The sequence below is a fragment of the Microtus oregoni genome, unplaced genomic scaffold (genome assembly GCF_018167655.1).
Source record: "Microtus oregoni isolate MIOR12 unplaced genomic scaffold, Mior012 000028F_ref0000031, whole genome shotgun sequence".
In the NCBI taxonomy this organism is placed as follows: Eukaryota; Metazoa; Chordata; class Mammalia; order Rodentia; family Cricetidae; genus Microtus; species Microtus oregoni.
The window spans coordinates 14988483-15002512 of NW_024543087.1; the positions used below are offsets into that span (position 1 = coordinate 14988483).

General features: G+C 45.8%; 1 protein-coding gene across 4 annotated transcripts in view; it reads left to right on the top strand.

The window, feature by feature from the left end:
- The first annotated feature begins 10566 nt into the window (after positions 1-10566).
- The window catches only part of Arih2 (ariadne RBR E3 ubiquitin protein ligase 2), a 56436-nt gene continuing 52972 nt past the window's right edge, over positions 10567-14030 (top strand). For 2 of the 4 annotated variants that reach the window (XM_041677157.1, XM_041677160.1), the window contains exons 1-2: positions 10567-10711; positions 12794-12857. The gene's annotated coding sequence lies outside the window, so the exon portion shown is untranslated. The remainder of the gene's footprint in view (positions 10712-12793; positions 12858-14030) is intronic. The other 2 variants (XM_041677158.1, XM_041677159.1) reach the window with 1 other exon arrangement.

A 14030-nucleotide genomic window follows, 5' to 3' on the forward strand; every position in this document is an offset into this window, starting at 1 on the left:
TGCTTTTTTTCCTCTGGTCCTCTGTGATCCTGTGTCTCCGTGCTCTCCACAGAGGTCGCATACACCCTTTTATGTGCCAGCTACTCTTTTTTAGGTGCTGAACAATGGCAGAAGCACAGCTCGTAGGTCCCTGTCTTTAAGAGTCTGATAAACCTGGGACTGGAGAAATGGCTCTGTGCTTGAGCACTAATGACTCTTCCAGAAGATCTGGGTTCAATTCCCAGCACCCATATGGCAGCTCACAACTGTCTGTAACTCCTGTTCCAGAGCAGCTACTCTCGCATAGACATATATGCAGGCAAAACAACACACATAAAATAAAATCAAATTTGGGGCTGGAGAGATGGCTCAGAGGTTAAGAGCATTGCCTGCTCTTCCAAAGGTCCTGAGTTCAATTCCCAGCAACCACATGGTGGCTCACAACCATCTATAATGGGGTCTGGTGCCCTCTTCTGGCCTGCAGGCATACACACAGACAGAATATTGTATACTTAATAAATATTTAAAAATAAAATTGAAAAAGTTTGATAAAACATGACAAAGATAAGAGGAAAATGCATTGTACATTTTTTTTTTTTTTTTGGTTTTTCGAGACAGGGTTTCTCTGTGGTTTTGGAGCCTCTCCTGGAACTAGCTCTTGTAGACCAGGCTGGTCTCGAACTCACAGAGATCCGCCTGCCTCTGCCTCCCGAGTGCTGGGATTAAAGGCGTGCGCCACCACCGCCCGGCTTGCATTGTACATCTTATAGTAAAAAATTGTTCTGTAGGACAACAAATCTGGGAAAGAAAGTGTGCGGGTCAAATAATTTATAATTCCAATTAGTTAAACAAGAGAAGATCTCATTGAAAAAGTAAAGGATTGCGATCTGAAGTAAGGAAATAAGTCCTGTCCACAAATACTGGGCAAAGGATGAAGAACCTTACTGGCAAAAGTTAAAGAAAATGCAAAAACTCTGAGATGGCCTGTACTGTCCAGTCTGAGAGACCACAGAGAGAGAGAGAGAGAGAGAGAGAGAGAGAGAGAGGATGAGCTGATGAGGATAGAGAAGAAATGAAGACTTATCAGAAGGAAGTTTGTGTGTTACATCGATCTCTTCTGGGAAGGGTTTTATGCAGATGAAATTTTAAAACAAAATCAAACAGAATCCCTGTTAACTGCTGGTGAAAATAGCAAGGAAAAAACCAAGAGGCTTGAGGAGGTTAAAGGTTACAGGTAGAGATGTTGGCCTGGACCAGGGCCTAGGCAGAGACAGTGATAAGGAGTGGTCAGACTGTGACTATGTTCTAAAGGAAAGCCCAAAGGACCAGGTAGTGAGTGAGGATGCGCCCTGCGTAGGAGCGGTTTGGGGAATCAGCTACTCTTTCAGAGAACCCAGGTTCCTTTCCCAACATCCTAGGGGCACCATACAACTGTCTAAAACTACAGTTCCAGGAGATCCGGTGCCCTCTCTCAGCCTCTGTGGGCACCAGGTACACAGGTACACAGACATACATGGAGGCAAATATTCAAACACATAAAATAAAAAAATGAATAAATATATCTTTTTTTTTAAAAAAAAAAGGTTTATGGGAGAGGGTTACAGAGTGATGCTAACGCTTTTTTTTTTCCCTGAGCAACTCGGGGTTAAGGAAGAGGCAGGGTAGAAGCAGATTATAATATGGTAAAGGACAGTTTAGACATAATTAGTTTAAGATGTCTATTAATAGATCTATCCCTTGATCCAGGATTCTGAAGATAGACTTGGGCTAGTGGCTAAATTTGGTATTAATCAGTGAAGTTAGATGAAAATGCTCAGAGATGGAGCCCTTTCCCTTCTAGGGTTCAGAGTACAGACAGATGAGGAAGGACCTAGAAAACAACCAGAGAAGTAACCAAGGAGTAGGAGACCAAAGACTCTGCAATCACTAAGGGGAAGGGCTTCCAATGGGGTCAATGGGAAAAAATACATGAGGTAGGGAGGGGAGGATAAGGAAGGGCACTAGCTGAGCACTGGCTGGTCCCCAAAGACCTACGGTAGAATGGAGGGCAAGGAGGTTGGAGCAGTACAGGAGCAACCTCTTCTCTTAGGAGGTGATGAGGCCCCGTGGAAGAATTTCAGACACAACAGTGACGTGATGGGATTTCTTTTGAAAAATCTATCTTAGCCGGGCAATGGTGGCGCACGCCTTTAATCCCAGCACTCGGTAGGCAGAGGCAGGCGGATCTCTGTGAGTTCGAGACCAGCCTGGTCTACAGAGCTAGTTCCAGGACAGGCTCCAAAGCCACAGAGAAACCCTGTCTCGAAAAACCAAAAAAAAAAAAATCTATCTTAATTGAATCAATTTGTGTGGAGAGAGACCGGGGCAGCAAAACCAAGTGAGATAATTATAGCAGCATAGGACAGGGCCAGCGAAGGCAAGGGTCATGCGTTAAAAAATAAATAAAAAGGAACCTGAGGCAATAGAGGAAAATCTGCAGCAGTTGTTGCTTCCATTGTGTTTTGATGCTCAGAGGACACGGCTGGTTAAGAGATGGCAGTCATGAAGACTTCAGGATAAAGAATGTGTGTGTGGCCGGGCGGTGGTGGCACACGCCTTTAATCCCAGCACTCGGGAGCCAGAGGCAGGCAGATCTCTGTGAGTTCAAGACCAGCCTGGTCTACAAGAGCTAGTTCCAGGACAGGCTCCAAAACCACAGAGAAACCCTGTCTCGAAAAACCAAAAAAAAAAAAAAAAGAATGTGTGTGTGTATCCATGTATCCGCACACACATATGTGTATATATATACACATATGTGTGTATATATCTCTATATATAGACTTCCTAAGAATGTCCACTGGTAAGAGTGACACGGACATGGCTATGTGCACCTCTAATTCTATAGCTCTGGAGGGTGGATAGTTAAAGGCCAGAGTGAGCACCAGAGTGAGCACCTGTCAAATGGAAAGTGGGCAAGGAGGTTGGAGGTGTGGCCCAGTGGTTAGGAGGACATGCTGCATGACCATGAGGACCTGATTCCTGCAAGGACAGAATAAGTTGAGCATGGTTTGTGATTGCCTGTAACCCCAGGACTGTTGTGGGGGCAGAGACAAGAGTCACTCGAACTTGTTGGCTGCCAGCCTCGCCCAAAAATTCATGTTCCAAGTTCAAGGAGAGACTCTGGTCAACGGAATGAGGTATTGAGGGACACTGATACCTCCTTTGGTTTCCATACCTATACACAGGCTCTTGCGGTCCCATCAGCAATACTGATCACACACTGATCACACACACACACACACACACACACACACACACGAGACAGAGAGAGCACTAAAAAAATGTTAGCCATGGTGGGGCATGTCTACCTGCAATGCTAGCACATAAGATGTAGAAGCAGAGGGTAAGGTCATTCCTGCCTACATAGGGATTCTTATTTTTTTTATGTTTTATTTAACTTTTATTTTATGTGCATTGGCGTGAAGTGTCAGATCCCCTGGAACTGGATCTTCAGACAGTCGTGAGCTGCCATGTGGGTGCTGGGAATTGAACCCAGGTCCTCTGGAAGAGCAGTCAGTGCTCTTAACCACTGAGCCATCTGTTATGGTTTTGGTCCCTTTAAGAGACAAGCCACACCCATTCCCCCGCCCCATCCTCTGAGGCAGGCTGATCTTCACCTTCCGGCCTGAGCTTGTTCTCTCTTTTCCATCTTCCTCTCGGAGAGGCAGCTTCGCTTCTGCCTCCCTCCCCACTTCTCTGCTTCCTCCTTCTCTCTCCCCTCTCTCTCTCTCTCTCTCTCTCTCTCTCTCTCCCTCTCCCTCTCCCTCTCCCTCTCCCTCTCTCCCTCTCTCTCTTTCCCCCCCTTCACCCTTCCTTCTCCATAACTCCCTGAATAAACATTCAACCTCACCCTGCATGTCGTGTCCATCCATGTTTCTGTCTTCTGCCTGCCTGCCATGTGTCTCCCTGCCTGGAACCAGCCATTGCTCGGGGACCAGCAGCCTTCTCTGCCTGGGGCCCACTGCCTGCTGCCACATGGCCTGCCACCACTGCTCTGGGACCAGCAGCCGTCTCTGCCTGGGACTGGCTGCTCCCAGGGCCCGCTACCTGCCACCACATGGCCCGCCACCACCATTTGGGACCTACAGCATTTCTGCTGCCTACGGCCGATCTTGCAGCATTTTTTAAAAAAGAATGACACCATCTCTCCAGACACTTCTTATTTGTTTTTGAAACAGGTCTTTTGGTCTTTAGCCCTTGCTGGCCTAGAACAGACTGGACTTAAATTTGAGCTTATCCTTCTTCCTCTGCCTTCCAAATGCTGGGACTACAGATGTGTCCCATGATTCCCAGCAATGTATCAAGTTTTTGGAGACCAGTCCAAGATACCTGAAATCCTCTCTAAAATAATAAGTGAATAAATAATAAAGCAAAAGCAGAAAGGGGAGGAAGAGAGAAGAAAAAGGAGGATGTGCTTGCTGGACTTATGTCAACTTGTGAGATGCCAAAAATAAAATATCTGAGAGGAACCTCAGTTAAGAAAAGGCCTCCATAAGATCAGCTGTAGGCCAGCCTGTGGAGCATTTTCTTAATTAGTGATTGATGGGGGAAGGCCCAGCACATTGTGGGATCCTGGGTTCTATAAGAAAGTAGGCTGAGCAAGCCATGATGAGCAAGTCAGTAAGAAGTACCCCTTGAAGGCCTCTGCATTGGCTCCTGCCTCCAGGTTCCTGCCTATTTGAATTCCTATCCTGACTTCATTCAATGATGTAGACATGTAAGTCAAATAAACCCTTTTCTCCTCTGCGTATTCATCACAGCAATAGAAACTCTAAGACAGAGAATAATAATTATTATTAATATTGTTATGAAGGAAATAAAGAGTAAGAAAGGACAGTACTTCTGAATCCAAGAACCAAAAGGCCAAATGGTGGTTAAAGGGAAGACATTTAAAGTCTTGTTAGGTGTAATATTAATTATTGGTGACATTTAAAAGCTCTCCAGAAGTACTACCAGTGGTAGATTAAAAAACAAACAGCTGGGCTGGAGAGATGGCTCAGCCGTTAGGATCACTGGCTGCTTCTCCAGAGGACCCAGGTTCAATTCCCAGCACCAACATGGCAGTTCACAACTGTCTGTAATTCCAGTTTCAGGGGATCAAATATCCTTACACAGACATACATGCAGACTAAACACCAACGCACAAAAGATAAAGACAAACATTAAAACAAACAAACAAAACACCCAAGCAGCCAAGCTGGATAGATGGCTCAGCAATTAAGAGTATTGGCTGGTTCTTCCAAAAGACCCGGGTTTGATTCTGACCAGAACCCACAAGTCGGTTCACAGCTGTCTATAACGCCAGTCCCAGTGGATCCAAAACCTCTGGCCTCCCTGGGCACCAGGCACATGCTTGGTGCACATATATACATGCAGGTGGAACACCCTTACACATGAGAGCTGGGAATCAGAATCAAACATTAGTCCTCTGTACTCCTAACTACCAAGCCATCTCTTCAGCTCCATAAAAAGAAATAAGTATTAAAAACAACAAAGAACAGGCCATATGTGGTAGTGCTTCTGTTGTTGTTGTTGGGTTTTGTTTTTGTTTTTTTGAGGCAGGGTTTACTCTGTGCAACAGTTCTGGCTGTCCTATAGAACTCATGTGGTAGACCAGGCTGTCCTTGAATTTACAGAGATCTGCCTCCCGGGTGCTGGGATTAAAGGTGTGTGCCACCACCACCCAGCCTGTAATGGATATCTTTAATCCCAACAATCAGGAGAACATCTTTGAGTTTGAGGCCAGCTGGTCTATATATCAAGTTCCAGGAAAGCCAGTACTTCATAGAGATCCTGTCTCAAACAAACAAACAAAATACTGAACAACCAGCAAAAAAGACACCTAGAGTCAGTTGTTATTTTAAGTGGTTTGGAAAAAGGAAACAAAGAGTTAAAGTAGGGTTTATTTGTTTAGTTTTTAAATGGGAGGAGGAGGACTTTGTGCACAGGAGTTCACCCACCCTCTTTTACTGACTGGATGTTTTATGATGGAAACTTAGAGGCTAAGACTTCAGCTACTTGCAGTGTTGCTCAGTCTCCTTCAGCTCCTCCTAATCCTAGGCTAGCTCTGTGCATCGTGCGGAGGTGTCAGCTGCAGATCACCTCTGATATTGAGGCCATCTTTTCATGAGCACCTTTGTGTCAAATCTGCCCCTTCCTGACGAACCACTCTATTTTCAATTACTCATTGTTTTATTGGAGAAGCTTAAACACAGGTGATTAGTCTCATAATAGAAGAAGCTATTAGTCTTAGAGACCAAATAAGGGTCTTGCTTATGACCTATAGAAGGAGCCATTTCCTTTGTCCATATGGTAGAGCTTTTATTTTAGTATTTTTTTTAATATTTATTTATTATATATACAATATTCTGTCTGTGTGTATGCCTGCTGGCCAGAAGAGGGCACCAGACCTCATTACAGATGGTTGTGAGCCACCATGTGGTTGCTGGGAATTGAACTCAGGACCTTTGGAAGAGCAGGCAATGCTCTTAACCTCTGAGCCATCTCTCCAGCCCCTTATTTTAGTATTTTTGAGAAAAGTTCTCACAATGTAGCCCTGACTAACCTGATGTTTGCTATGTAGTTCAGGCTGGGCACAGACTTGTGGTTGTCTTTCTCTTTAAGCCTCCCGAGTGCTGGGATAAAAATGGGCCATCTTTGTTGTTAGATGTTTTAGATCATGTCTTGCTGAATTTTTAATTTTTTTTTGAAACAAGTTGTCTCTGTGTAGCTTTGGTGCCTGCTCTGTAGACCAGGCTGGCCTCGAATTTACAGAGATCCTCCTGCTTCTGCCTCCCGAGTGCAGGGATTAAAGGCATGTGCCACCAATGCCCGGCTGAATTTTTAATTTTTTTTTTTTTGGTTTTTTGAGACAGGGTTTCTCTGTGGCTTTGGAGCTTGTCCTGGAACTAGCTCTGTAGACCAGGCTGGTCTCGAACTCGCAGAGATCCTCCTGCCTCTGCCTCCCGAGTGCTGGGATTAAAGGCGTGCGCCACCATCGTCCGGCTTGAATTTTTAATTTTTAAGAAGTTTTATAAGCCAGGAAGTAGTGGTACATGCCTTTAATCCTGGCACTCGGGAGGCAGAGGCAGGTTAATTCGAGGCCAGCCTGGATACAGAGCAAGTTTCAGAAAACCCAAAGTTGCACAGAGAAACCCTGTCTTGAAAAACAACACAAAAGTTTTATGGGAATGAGTGTTTTGTATGTATATACACATGTGCATCACATGTGTGCAGTGCCTGTAGGAGAGCACAAGATCCTGGAAATGAACTTCGAGATGGTTGTGTGCTTCTGTGTGGGTGCTGGGAACCGAATGCAGGTCTTCTTCAAGAGCAGTAAATGCTTATAAGTGCTGAGACATTTCTCCTGCCCCTAAATTTAATTTATATATATATACACACACACACACACACACACACACACACACACACACAGTTAATTTTGAACCACTAGTGAGAAATATCTATACACACAGGCACACACATTGGAGCTCAAGAGCCCCATTGCTCGATGCATTATAGAGAGGAGGTCAGGGTCACAGACTATACAACAAACATACATGGTCACAAAATGGCAAAGTGGTGTCTAGCAAGACTCAGTCTCCTGTTGTATGATATTTTGTGTTGTGACAAATAAAGCTTGCCTGGAGATCAGAGGGCAGAGCTAGTTATTAGTTAACCATAGAGGCCAGGCAATGGTTACACACACCTTAATTCCAGCACTTAAGAAGAAGCAGAAGATCAAGACCACCTGAACCTGTCTAAAAGAGAAATAACCAGGCAGGATGATTCACACCTTTGATCCCAGATCTCAAACCTTCGGTCCCAGTACTTGGGAGGCACTAGGAAGGTGGAGACAGGAATGTAAGGTAGGTGGAGAAGGATATCAGTTCCATTCAGTCTGAGGATTCAGAGATGGGATTGACGTGATTAACATCATTCTTTCTAAAACTCTGTAGAGGTAAGAACCTGCTGGTGGGTAGCTGCTCTAGTCTCTGCCCTTTCAGCTTTCACTCTCACTGACTGGATTTTAATTGTTCTTTTTAAAAATATTTATTTATTTATTTATTATATATACACAATATTCTGTCTGTGTGCATGTCTGCAGGCCAGAAGAGAGGGCATCAGACCTCTTTACAGATGGTTGTGAGCCACCATGTGGTTGCCGGGAATTGAACTCAGTACCTTTGGAAGAGCAGGCAATGCTCTTAACCACTGAGCCATCTCTCCAGCCCCTGGGTTTTTATTGTTAAGACTAATTAGGGCTGTGCTTCAGTCCCCGCATCACGTAGCAGCATTAGGGATCCCAAAGTGGACTGGGGAAACATGATCAAATTCTTTGTTTTCTTTTTTTTTTCTTTTTTAGTTTTTCGAGACAGGGCTTCTCTGTGTAACAGCCCTAGCTATCTTGGAACTAGCTCTTGTAGACCAGGCTGGCCTTGAACTCACAGAGATCCACCTACCTCTGCCTCTGCTGGATTAAAGGCCTTTGCCACCACTGCCCGGCACATGATCAAATTCTGGGCACTACAGATGTGTGCTCTAAAGCACAAGCACCTCAAGCAACGTGTACATCTTCCTCAAAAATGTCTCCTCATGCTCATAGCCCACATTTAACTCTTTGGGTCCCTTCGCCAGGTTTAAGGTGTCGCCTACTGCCACCAAACTAGGCTGAACTTCATGTTGTTTATTCCGACGGTGGTGGACACCGGGAAGCCATATGTCACTATGCTGTGGCACTTGCAAGCCCAGGAGATTGTAGGTGAGCAGCATTATGTTGACATACTGGAGCTTGAGAGTGGCTCTAAATTTTTGAAAAATTTATGTGTGTGTGAGCCTTTGTAAGTATATGTACACTATGAGTGTCCATGAGCCCATGGAGGCCAGAAAAAGGCAGTCATGAACCTCCATGAAGGTGTTGGAAACAGAACTCTTGTCCTCTGTGTTAGGAATAGTTCTTAAGACGAGCCTCTCCACCGATGCAAATAATTCCAGTCAGACCCAATTAGACCAATAAAAGATGCCCACGTGTGATGCAGCACTCCTAGGTGGTCGGGAGAGCATGGAGGGGGAGACCACGGAGGGGGGAGACCACGTGAAACCGGAGACACTGTGTTCCTTTTCTGGACGGCAGCCTAAATAGCCTGTGGGAGTGGTCAATGCTCGGCCGGCTTTCCCGAGTCCGGACAAAGGCATCTCCCAGGGGAGGGTTTGAAATGGAACTTCCTGTTCCAGTCCTGCTCCAAGGTTGGGTGCCAGGGGCTGGGGTGGCACTTTCACCCAAACACTCTGCAAGAGCAGATAAGGTTTTAGTCACTTTTTTTTTTTTTTTCGAGACAGGGTTTCTCTGTAGCTTTGGAGCCTGTCCTGGAACTAGCTCTTGTAGACCAGGCTGGCCTCGAAGTCAGAGATCCACCTGTCTCTCCCTCCCAAGTGCTGAGATTAAAGACCTCCGCCACCATCGCCCAGCCCTTAGTCACTATTAAGTGCATGCATGTGTGAGGTATTGGAATTCTAAGGACAACCATTCCATAGTACCTGCAGGGAAAGGGGTCTGGAATTGGTCCCAAGGCTCCAAACCAAAATCCAAGGTTCCATCAAGTCTCTCATAAAATGGCACTGGAGCCGGGCGGTGGTGGCGCACGCCTTTAATCCCAGCACTCGGGAGGCAGAGGCAGGCGGATCTCTGTGAGTTCGAGGCCAGCCTGGTCTACAAGAGCTAGTTCCAGGACAGGCACCAAAGCTACAGAGAAACCCTGTCTCAAAAAACCAAAAAAAAAAAAAAATAATAATAATAATAAAATAAAATGGCACTGGATAGGTGCAAGTCATCTAAAGAAAGGTGTTCCTCCCTTATTCACTGGAGTGGATCTGTTACCAGTAACTCAAAGGGATAGCTGAAAGTAGTTTGCAGACAACATATGGATCCTTTGCTGGTAGCATCACGATTTACATGGAAATGTTTTGTCAACTCAAGTACCCAAGTTCACTGGTTGGCCTAGTTTGTTTTCTTCTGCTGTGAAAAAAACATGGGTGACAGTCAGCTCCGAGGATGGCTCAAGTCAAGCCACGGTTGCCCGAAAACTATGATCCTTTTACCTACTCCATTTGTCCCCTGAACGTTTTCTCAAGCTCTACGTCAGAGTAGAAACACCGAAGTAAGGAGATGGTCAGAAAAAAAGATAATTAAAAATATCTCAGCTAAGGGCATGAGAGGCTGAGTGCACCCGCTTACTGCCAAGCCCAGAGTTTGATCCTCGGAGCCCACATGTTGGAAGGAGAAAAAACCGATCCTGGAAAGCTGACCTCTGACAGCGAACCGTGGCACACACATTAAATTTAAGAAAATATAAAATATGTATCTAATAAAGACGCTGGTAGGCTAAATCTGGGGGAATAAAAAAACCTAGATCATTCCTTCAAAAGCGACCTCTGGGCAATTCCTCCGTCTACCCATTCCTTAGAAGCCTGTTGGCTTCTCCGGCGACCGCGGACCGACCCCCTACCGGAAGTGACGCAACTGCGCAGAACACTTCCGGAGCTGCGGGGACTGCTCCGCCGGAGGAAGCAGCGCGGGCCCGACCCGCGCCCGCCCGCCGCCTCCGCTGCCGCTACGCTCCAGTCAGGCTCTTCTGGCCCAGCTTGACCTGATCTGGCCGGCCTAGGCTCTGCGGCCGCAGGGCCGCGGCTCCCGGTAAGTGCGCGGCGTGAGTCGAGGCCTTGTTTACTCTGGCTGGCCGCTGTGTGTGTGTGGGGGGGGGTCCCCTCGCGCCTCCCCGGCGCTGTCGGGGCTCCGCCTTCGCCGCCGCCTGCGAGTCCGGGGCGTCCCGGGTCCTGGCGTTCCCTGATGACTGGAAGCTGTCCGGGAGGCAGCAGCCGGCGCCGCAGGGCGCCCGGTGTGTCTCCGGGGCTTCTCTCCTCGTTGCCTCCTTAGCTCACCGAGAGGTCGGAGGCCAGCGCCTCTGGCTGGCGGGCGCCGATCCACTTGGGCCTGCCCCGCCGAGCACTCCAGGAAAACGGGCTACGCCGGAGGCTCCGGATTTGAGCCGTGTTTGGGAGCTTTTGCAGTGCCGCCTGTACTGTTTGTTAACGCCCGTCTTGTGAAAAGTCCTCCCTGCGCGTGAGTGCCGGGTCCGCGCGGATTCTCGAAGACCACGGCGCCTCGGAGAGATTTACGGTCACGCCCGACGCCACTGGTCTAGACTCGAGAGAGGCGGTCGTGTTCTCCGACGAGTTGGCCTTAGTTCTGATTGTTACTTTGTCTCGTAGAACTTTGTCACGATGAACACGTTCTAGACCTTTGGTGTTTGAGTATGGTTGCCACTTGCCACACAGGGCCATTTAGTATTTGCCATGTAGTTAGTATGTCTGAGAAACTATACTTACTTTTTAAAGTAAATTTTAAGTAGCTTCATACAATTAGTGGCTACGTATCTTTATTAGGACAGATACAGCGCCGAGTATTTTTGTTATTTTCGTTTTGTTTTTAGACAGGTTCTCTCCGTACAGCCCTGGCTGTCCTGGAACTCACTCTGTAGAACAGGCTGACCTCGAACTCGTAGAGATATGCCTGCCTCTGCCTCCCAAATGCTGGGATTAAAGACGTTTATCTTCATGTCTGGCCTGTTCTGAGCCAGGCCGTGGTGGTGCACGCTTAATCCTAGATCTCTGTGAATTCGAGGCCAGCCTGGTCTACAAGAGCTATTTCCAGGACAGTTCCAGAGATACAGAGAAACTCTGTCTCGAAAAACAAAAGAAAAAAAAAAGAAAAGAAAAAGAAAAACAAGTTGCTGATTCATATTTTTCAGCAAGTAGTTTTCTTTGAAAATGTAGTTAATGAATGACTATTGAGGGCCAAGTTTTATAACTGGAAGAAGCATCTCAGACTCACTAAATTTCAGTCCTGTTGTCAGTTATAAGAGCCCTTTATCTTTTTTTTTTTTAAATATTTACTGTTTTATTATGCATACAATATTCTGTCTGTGTATATGCCTGCAGGCCAGAAGAGGGCACCAGACCCCATTACAGATGGTTGTGAGCCACCATGTGGTTGCTGGGAATTGAACTCAGGACCTTTGGAAGAGCAGACAATGCTCTTAACCTCTAAGCCATCTCTCCAGCTCTCCCTTTATCCTTTTTATGTGACCATGTCAGCTCAGAGTGCGTGGCAGGTTTTATGTAGATTCAATCCTCCTAGTGCTAGATAAATAATAATTTGCAAACTGGGTGTAGTCGGGTGTACATACCTATATTTCCATATTCCTCAGGAAAAGGCAGACCTGGTATACATGGCCCAGTATTGTCTACAGAGTGAATTCCCGGATAGGCTCCAAAGCTACAAAGAAACCCTGTCTTGAAAAACCAAAAACAAATAAAAACAAAACAAAGATAAAGTGGGCTACTGGGATAGTTCAGCAGTTAAAAAGCATTTGCTGCCAACTGTAAAGACCTGCTAAATCCTTGTACCTCATAGAGTTCAAGGAGAGAACAGACTTCCAGTGGGAGTCCTCCGACTTCCACTCTCAGATGAATGCCACCTACACCCACACGACATAAATAAAAACCAAACCACTGGGCATGGTCGCACAAGCCTTTAATCCCAGTACTTGAGAATCAGAGGCAGGTAGTTCTCTAGGAGTTCAAGGCCAGCTTGGTCTAGAGTAGAATTCCAAGACAGCCATTATATAGTGAGACCCTGTTTCAAAAGCAACAAAAATAATAAACTTGCAAGAGCAGGATCTCAGTTTTAAAAACATATTATCTCTCTTCATTTCAGATGGAAATCATATGATACAAACTGTTTGGGTCATACCTTCGGGAAAGATCTTAAAAAGTTGCAGGTGATTTAAGATTAACATTTTCCTTTATTATGTTGATGTGCATGTGTGTGTGTTGCATGTGGAAGTCAGTACAACTTTGGTTGGTTCTCTCCTAATAAGTGGATTGAATTTAAGTTGCTAGGCTTGGTGGCTGGCATCTTTACCCACTGAACCATCTTTCAGCCCAAGTGCTGGGATTGAAGGCATGCACAGCTACTACCTGGCTAACTTTTTCTCTTAAAGAAGGCAAAGTTCAATTTAACCATAACAAATTGCAGGAACAGAGGTTCTGGTTCACTCAGTAAAGTGCTTTACCACAAAAACTGGAGAATCTGAATTCTAATCCCTAGCACCCTTATGAAAAGCTGGATGTGGTGTGTGTACATGCACCAGTGCTGGCAGGGCAGAGAAAGAAGCGTTCTTCAGGCTTGGTGGCCAGCTTGTCCAGCCAGTTTGTGAGCTCAGGTTCGGGGAAAAGCCTTGACTCAAAAAAAGGTGAGTCAGGAGTGGTGATGCATGCCTCTGCAATCTCAACACCTGGGAGACAGAGGCTGGCTGATGTCTGTGAGTTTGGAGGCCATAGTGAGTTTCAGGCCAGTTGGGGCTATGTGTAGTGAGACCTTGCCTCAAAACAAAAGAAAACAAGCCACAAAAAAAAGGGGGGGGGAGGCTAGCAAGATAGCAAGCTTGCTTAGTGGGGTAGCGGTGGTGGTGCACACCTGTAATCCCTGCACTTGGAAGGCACAGGCAGATCTCTGTGAGTTCAAGGCTGAGTGGTGGTGGTATATACCCTAAATCCCAGCACCCAGAAGGGTGGATATGTTCTTATTTTATTGTGTACAAGTATGAAATTCTCAGGAATAAAGGAGAATTATTATTAAAAAGGTTAAGTTACAAACATTACTTTGCTATCCCACAACAAATACTCAAATATATATATATATATATTTTTTTTTTTTTTGCACACTACATTTTAAAAAGTGAATATAAGCCAGGTGGTGGTGCTGCATGCCTTTAATCCCAGCTCTCGTGCTGAAGCAGGCAGATCTCTGAGTTCAAGGCCAGCCTGGTCTACAAGAGCAAGTTCCAGGTCAGGCTCCAAAGCTACAGAGAGAGAAACCCTGTATCGAAAAACCAATAAATAAATAAATATTCTTTTTTTTAAAAAAAACTTATTTATTATGCATACAATGT